General features: G+C 19.0%; 1 protein-coding gene across 2 annotated transcripts in view; it reads right to left on the bottom strand.

Annotated features, from left to right (window-relative positions):
- Nucleotides 1-6,509, bottom strand: part of LOC102670869 (acyl-CoA Delta(11) desaturase) — a 15,219-nt gene extending 8,710 nt beyond the window's left edge. For both annotated transcript variants that reach the window (XM_006624854.2, XM_006624855.2), the window contains exon 1: nucleotides 6,020-6,509. The gene's annotated coding sequence lies outside the window, so the exon portion shown is untranslated. The remainder of the gene's footprint in view (nucleotides 1-6,019) is intronic.
- Between the last annotated feature and the right edge of the window lie 1,218 nt (nucleotides 6,510-7,727).

Raw genomic sequence — 7,727 nt, 5'->3', positions numbered from 1 at the left:
TATTATTATTATTATAATCAAATTATATTTCATTTTTTATATATATTTACTATATTTCATTTTTATCATTACTACTAATCTTTTTTTACTATTATTTTATTATTATTTATTTATTTACTATTATTATATTAATCTTTCATTTTTATTATTATTATATTATATTTATATTATATTATATTTCTTGTATTATTATATATATATATATTGTATATATTATTCTTTGATATTATATTATACATTAAATACATAAAATAATATATAATATAATATATAATAATTCTTAAGAAAATAATTTATATTTCGATTTTTTTTTATTTTTCGGATAAAATAAATGTATTTCTAATAGATTCATAGTACATAATATAATTTCATATAAAATAAATTTCATATAAAATAAAATAATATGAAATATTTTAATTTTTTCAATTTTAATTTTTTTTTTTAATAGAAGATAATTATGTAATCAAGTAAATACTTATTTGTATTATTATTAGTATATATTAGTAGCGTAATATTTCACTCGGAATGTCCTTCAATTCTTACAAAACAAAATAATTCTTCTATTTTACGTCGCGGATTATTTTTCAATCAGCATCTAGTTTGTTCATCAATTTAGTTTTAAGAATTGATTAGATGTTCATGAAAAATTACATTCTCAATCGAAATCTAATTAACATATTTATAAATCTGATTAACAAATCTCTCCATTGGACAATCTTCTTGTTATGCACATCTTATATATGAAAGAATATTACGACTTTCAGAATTGATTAAAAATATTCATATATGATTACAAAGATTAGCAATGATTTATATTTCTTTTCGGAGCAGATTAAATCGATTTTGATTTTGCGTAATTTTTTATTTTTCTATTTTAATTTATAAATCATGCAAGTTGTTTATATTTCAAATAAAAATAAGAAATAAATTGAACGAACATTTATAAAAAAATATATTTAATATATTTAAAAAAATGTCAAATATCAGTTTTTTTTTAAGAAAATAATAAATCTTTAAAACAAAAAACAAAAAAATAATTTTTCAAAATATATTAATTATTTTTAGACATTAGATTATTGTACAAATAGACAAATAGATCCTAATAGTATTTGAGATTATACATATATGTACACATACTCTGTCTGCCAATAAGTGCTCAGAAACTCATGATGTAATAGTATGATCTAATTATTTTTGTAGCTTTAGTGATTTAAATGGCATATTGCTGNTATATATATATATATATAAATATATATTATAAATATATATTATATTTATAATAGATATCAATTGTAGGTATATAAAGTATTTTTCTAATTTATATTAAAATTTTGAATTTACATAAAATTTTAAACCTAATTAATCAATGATAAAAATAAAATATTATCAAAAATATAAAAAAATTTTTTTGATTCATAACTTCAGAATTATCATTCAATGATGTTCTGCATTTACTCTAGACTTTGATAAAATGGCACGATTTTAGTTCTAATGAAAATTTAAAACATGCTGAAAAAAATTTTGAAATTTTTGCTTTTGAAAGTTTGCATAATGGATGAAATAAAAATTCGAATTATAAAATAATTTTTAAAAAAGATATTTAATACTTTTTAAAATTTGAATTGTAAAATAGTTTTTTGACAATATTTAATACTTTCCAAAAATTTTGAAAATCATTTCTTATTCATAATATTAATTCAATCAATAATATTCAATTAATAATCAATTAGTAATATAATTTTTATTTTTAGAAAGTACAATATTATTCACGTGCAAATATATATTAATTTTTTAAATTAGTAACATTGAAATGTATATATAGAAAATATTTTATAAAAAACTTTTTTATTATATTCTATTAAATATATAATTTTTATATATCGATATATAAAAATGTTTTTTGCATACAAATGTATTTCTGAACAAGAAACAGGAATTAATTTTCTCTAGAATCAATAAAATGCAATTTATTATTCATTGATGATAATTAAGGCGATAAAAGATTTAATTAAGAATGATTAAACTTGATTGATCAGCAGGAGCTTCTCTTATTTTTTTTACAAATCTATCTACACAATCGTGTAATTAAACAAATATAATTAACCAAAACATAATAAGTTTTTAAAAACGAAAGAAGAAAAAAGAAATCTAAAGTAAGTATCGCAAGTAATGATCATAATTGAAGCATAATAGAGGCAAAAATTATAATGTAAGCAACAGAAATGATTTTTTATTCTATTTTTTTGCTAATATTGATGAAAGTTAGAAATATGCTGTTAAAAAAAAAATCTAATAAATTTTAAAGAAAGCAAAAATAATCGCAATTATCATATTTAAGAGCTCATTTTATTTAGAATATTCAATAAATTGCTATGTTATTAATATATTTAATAATATATTTTATTAAAAAAATAATAATATAGATATCTATCTAGAAGTTCTTAATAAAGAAAACAAAAAGAAATATTGTTTTTCAAATATTTTGGAATATCAATTACGACAACTGTATCGAAGAAGGCAGCATTATTTTTAGCATAGAAATTGTGAAGTTTTTTTTTTTTTTATATAACAAATTTGAATAAACATGCAAAGATGAGTGTGCAAGAATTAAAATGTACACGTGAATTAGAGTAAATGAGAAGTAAGGATAAGCTATGTGACTGTGTTTATAAAAAAGAGCGAGAATTTTTCTAATTGTATAATATAATTCAACCATATAAATTATAATACATTTAATTTTATAATTTTCAAAGTTTTTTAAATAAAATTGTTTTTTTTAAAAGATATCTATATGTTTAATCAGAATAGACATTAAATCTATTTTTATGAAAAGCGAAAAATAATAAAAAAAATATATTAAGAGACATTTGCAATTATTTGCAAAGCAAATAATTGATTGATTATTGAATGACGTACAAGGCGATATAACTATCTATTTTATAAACTTGAGATTTGTAATTTGTATAGCTCACTTTCCATTTTCAACGACAGTCTTTAATAAGTATTCATTGTTGAGAATTCATGGTTCATGGTCAAATCGTTCTTATAGTGAAGTCAATATAAAATGATTTGATGACAACAATTATAACGAAACTGCTCGTAATTGCTCGTAAACCTTAATTCTTCTATAATATACGTATAATTTATATCTTTCAATAAAGATTAAGCGAAAAAACTAATGATGATTAAAAAAAATAGAATTTCTATCGATAAATTTGATATATCTCAAAGAGAATAAGATTTTGTGTATCCCCTTATTTTCGAGATATTTACAAAAAATAATACTATTATCATATTGAATTTTATCTATATGTATCCGTGACAGTTTATAGGCTAATATGCAATTATTTGTCTATTATTTCTATATACTATATCATTTCATCATGATCATTTGATATTCAAAATATACATGAATAAGTTAATATTATAACACTTTGTATTTATCCATATATATATATATTAAAGATATATAAAAAGATATATATATATATTAAAGATATATAAAGATATATATATATAATATAAATTTGGAAATTACTAGAGTATTTATTATTGTAACAATGGTCATTGTTTCTGCGAAATGTTTAAGTTCGATATTGACAGGATTGAAATATTTCATCAAGTTTATTACACTTTTTGATTGAATGATTTTATTATATTCTATTATGAATTGCCTATCATTGCGATCTGTTTGCATATTAATAAAAAATAAATGATGTTCACATGCTTATATACATATTATCATACGCGCAAATAAATGAATGATGATTTAAATGAAATTCAATATAATACATGCAATCTTGCAAATATATATTAAATATATATCAAAAATTAAATCGATTATTAGTTATATGTAAGAAAAAGTTATTCAAAATGTTGATTTCTAGAATATATTCAAAAATCATCGAGAAAAAAAGAAAGTTAAAAAGAAATATAATTTTTTTTCATGCATTTTATTATAACTATTTTGCATGTATAATAATGAATCATTTGAATACATATGAATATATAAAAATGTCTAATATTTAAAATGCGATTTGAATTTCTTTATAAATCTTTCATACATTAATTGATAAATTGATTAATCAACTTGATGTTTTATTTGATGTATTTTTTATTATATTTACTGTTTCAACAGCAAATTTTTCTGAATTATATAAGCGTAAACTAGATCATCGATTAATAAAATGATTATGATGATTATTTTATTTAAAAAAAAATCGTATATTATATATTATAAATATTAAATAATCATTAATAATTGTATTATTAATTACGAATTTTCGATTATTAAATTTAAATAAGGATTATTACGTTTTATTTAAAATAAAAATAAAAAAATTATTTGAAATTTTAAAGTATTTTAAACTAATTAATTATTTTTATTTTAGAAATTATATATAAAAAATAATTTTATTTTGTATTATATTTGTATAATGATTATAAATAAATCATTTCCAAATAATAAAAGTTTTTGAAGAGAATAAGAATATAATACTTAATACAAAATTTATAATGCAAAATTTATAGAAAAAAATTTTAAATAAATAATTCTTATTTAATTGTAATCGACGCATGATTTATAGAAAAAATTATAAGAAGAGTATATTAAAATCGAACAAAATATACAGAAAAATGACTCTTGCGGAATTGTAACTCGATTCCATAAAGTTCCATTCATAATCAAGAAACAGTATAGCCATCAATTATCGATTAATTTCCGCTCAAACATGTAATTTAATGCTAATAAAATTGAAAAATGTAGATTAAGTAACGTACTTAGAACTGAATGTTACGAATATTAGATATTTTTATGTTAGATGTTTTTATGTTAGATTATTATAAAAAAAAATATCATTGTTATACAAGAGATTCTAAAACTAAAAAATTATTCAATTTTCATTTCAATTAAATAAGATTTTTATTCTATAATTATAAAATAATTAATAATATTTTGATAAATACTTGCAATATATACGTATGTTTGATTTTTTTCAATTCAATTATGATTCTAAAAATATAAAGATAAACATTATTAAAATTATTTAAAAAATTATCTTTAAAATTTTTTTATGAATATTGTTAAATAATATAATTAACGTCTATAATGATTATATATATATACTATAATAATTTATATTAAGAATGTTATTTTTTTCAGAAGAATAAATAATATTTTTTCTTAATTTCTTGATAAATTAAATATATATTGATTTATATTATATTTTACTTATTTATTATTAAATCTATCATTATTTAATTAATTTATATCAAAATATTAATTAATGATAGTAATAATTCTATGAGAACTATCGAATATTTTTCCTTCGAAAAAACAATCTAACGATTTTTTTTTAAAGTTATTAGAAATTTTTATCAATTTTAATTTCATATTATCAAAATGTATAAATTCCTATAAATAATATCTCTCGTCATTATATTTCAATGCTAAATCTGAAATACATGATAAATAACGTGAATTGTATAAAATACTTTGAATACTAGTTGATTATACATGGATAAATTCACGTGTTTCTCTAAAGTAGATTCAAATATCAATAGGCCGATGCTCTATAATAATATAATATATATTATATATATAATTCTTTATTTTAATTTTTAGATATAGTTCGATTAAATTCATATGCGTCTACTTACATACATTATATACAATTATGATGAAGAAGATTCGATAAAAATCGATAAAATCACAATAATCGATAAAAAGAATTTAAATCATATAATATAATATAATATAATATCATTTTTATGATAATATTATAGTAATATATATTATTCCCATAATTGTATTATCTTATATCAAATGCGACAATTATAGATTTCACATGCTTATCTGTTATTTCTACTTAATTCTATTTCACCATTTTCTCATATAAATTATTATATAAAAATCGATCAAAATCATGTACAAATTGTTTCATAACTAATGTACACATCTTCAATTTTATATTATTGTTTCAAAGTTATATATTATATATTATTTTAAAGTTATCATTACCTGTTCGATTCTTTGCAATGCACTTTCTTCACATCAGTTTTTTATTTTGATATTTTTAAACTCGAATTTCAAAAGAGCTTTGAATATACGACCAAATAAGATTTCCTTATCCGATTGATTAAGAACACGATAAATTCGAAGAAAATTTTGCAGGTGTTTTCCAATTCTTCGAAATCCATTAATTGCACAATGGAAATTCACGAATTACTACAAATCGAATCGAATAAGATCATAATCACAAAAATCGGAACAAGTCAAATCATATTGGAACCAATAGTACAAAAAAAGAATTCTTTGAGGTAAAATAAAGAAAGATTTGTCCAAGTAATGCTTGGATGTCGATTGGATGAAAGTATAAGCGTTTTATAAATGAATTAACGAATGACACCTGTTTTTTCGCATGTATTTGACCGATTTCACGATTCGTTTCGTAGTACGCATGAAATAAACTGTTCTCGTTGCAAATCCGCGGGCCTCTAGTAACAAAACCTGTATTTGTACGCACTGTCACGAGATGCGCCGAATGGGCACGGATTGGCACGAAGCGGAAACATTTGGTTAGATACATATCGTTCTCAAAAGTCTCTTACATAATAATTTATAAAAAAAATTAAATATATAATTTCAATAATATTAGTGAATCGATATATAATAAATTTAAATTTTGTTATATAGTCAATTATATATATAACTTTTATAATATTTAAAAGTTTAATCAGTTGCATATAAATGTCATTTTAAAAGTTTATTTTTAATAGAGAAATTATATTATATTATAAATCAATAATTCTTGTTATTTTGAGGGATCAATTTTAATTTAATCTATTTAAAGAGAATTTAATTGTTATAATGTAATTATCATAATATATTATTTATAAATTATTTATAATATATTATAAATAATATATTAATTTATTAATTTTTAATTTAAAAATAGAAAATAATAACGTGTATACTATTTGTTTATTGAAAAGAATTTTAAACAATTCTAATAGATGCATATTGATTCATTACATAATGTTTCGCATTTTATGTAATAAAGTTATAATTCGGAAAAGTCGATAAGAAATTTTCAGAAGAAAGGAGGAGGAGGATAGATTCTAAATATAAAATTTAAAAACTGATTATATTTGATAGAATACTTTCTAGAATACTTTATAATACGGAAATCAATATTGCTATAACGTTATCGTTATCGGTTATTCGACAATCAGTGATGATAACTATTATGGCAAAGACGGTTGTTTAATATCTGGATTATGCCATTCAATATATTAGTCACATTTATATTACGCAATGTTTGTATTCAATGTACAATACTAAAAATTTTTTATTATATTTTTATCAATATTTCAAAAAATATTAATTGGTTGAAACTAAAATTTTATGATAAAATTCCTGTGTATTTTGACATATAAAATTATTGGAGTTAAAGCCTCTAAACAATTTTATAATATATTTTAAGATTTTTTGCCTTTTCTTTTTCTAACTCAATAAATTTTTTTTAATATATTATAACAATTGAGAGATCTTTTGAAATTATTATAATTTTGTTTAGTTAAATTATTTTAATTTATTTAAATTTTTAATTTAATTACATTTAAAACAATTTGAATTTTCAATATTATAAATCTAAGACACAGTTTTGGATTATTGGAATAATGAATTCAAGGCATTAATAAAAATTATTGCTATTATTACATTAAAT

Source organism: Apis dorsata, unplaced genomic scaffold (genome assembly GCF_000469605.1).
Source record: "Apis dorsata unplaced genomic scaffold, Apis dorsata 1.3 scaffold_1164, whole genome shotgun sequence".
Taxonomy (NCBI): domain Eukaryota; kingdom Metazoa; phylum Arthropoda; class Insecta; order Hymenoptera; family Apidae; genus Apis; species Apis dorsata.
This window is presented reverse-complemented; position numbering and strand designations above follow the sequence as displayed.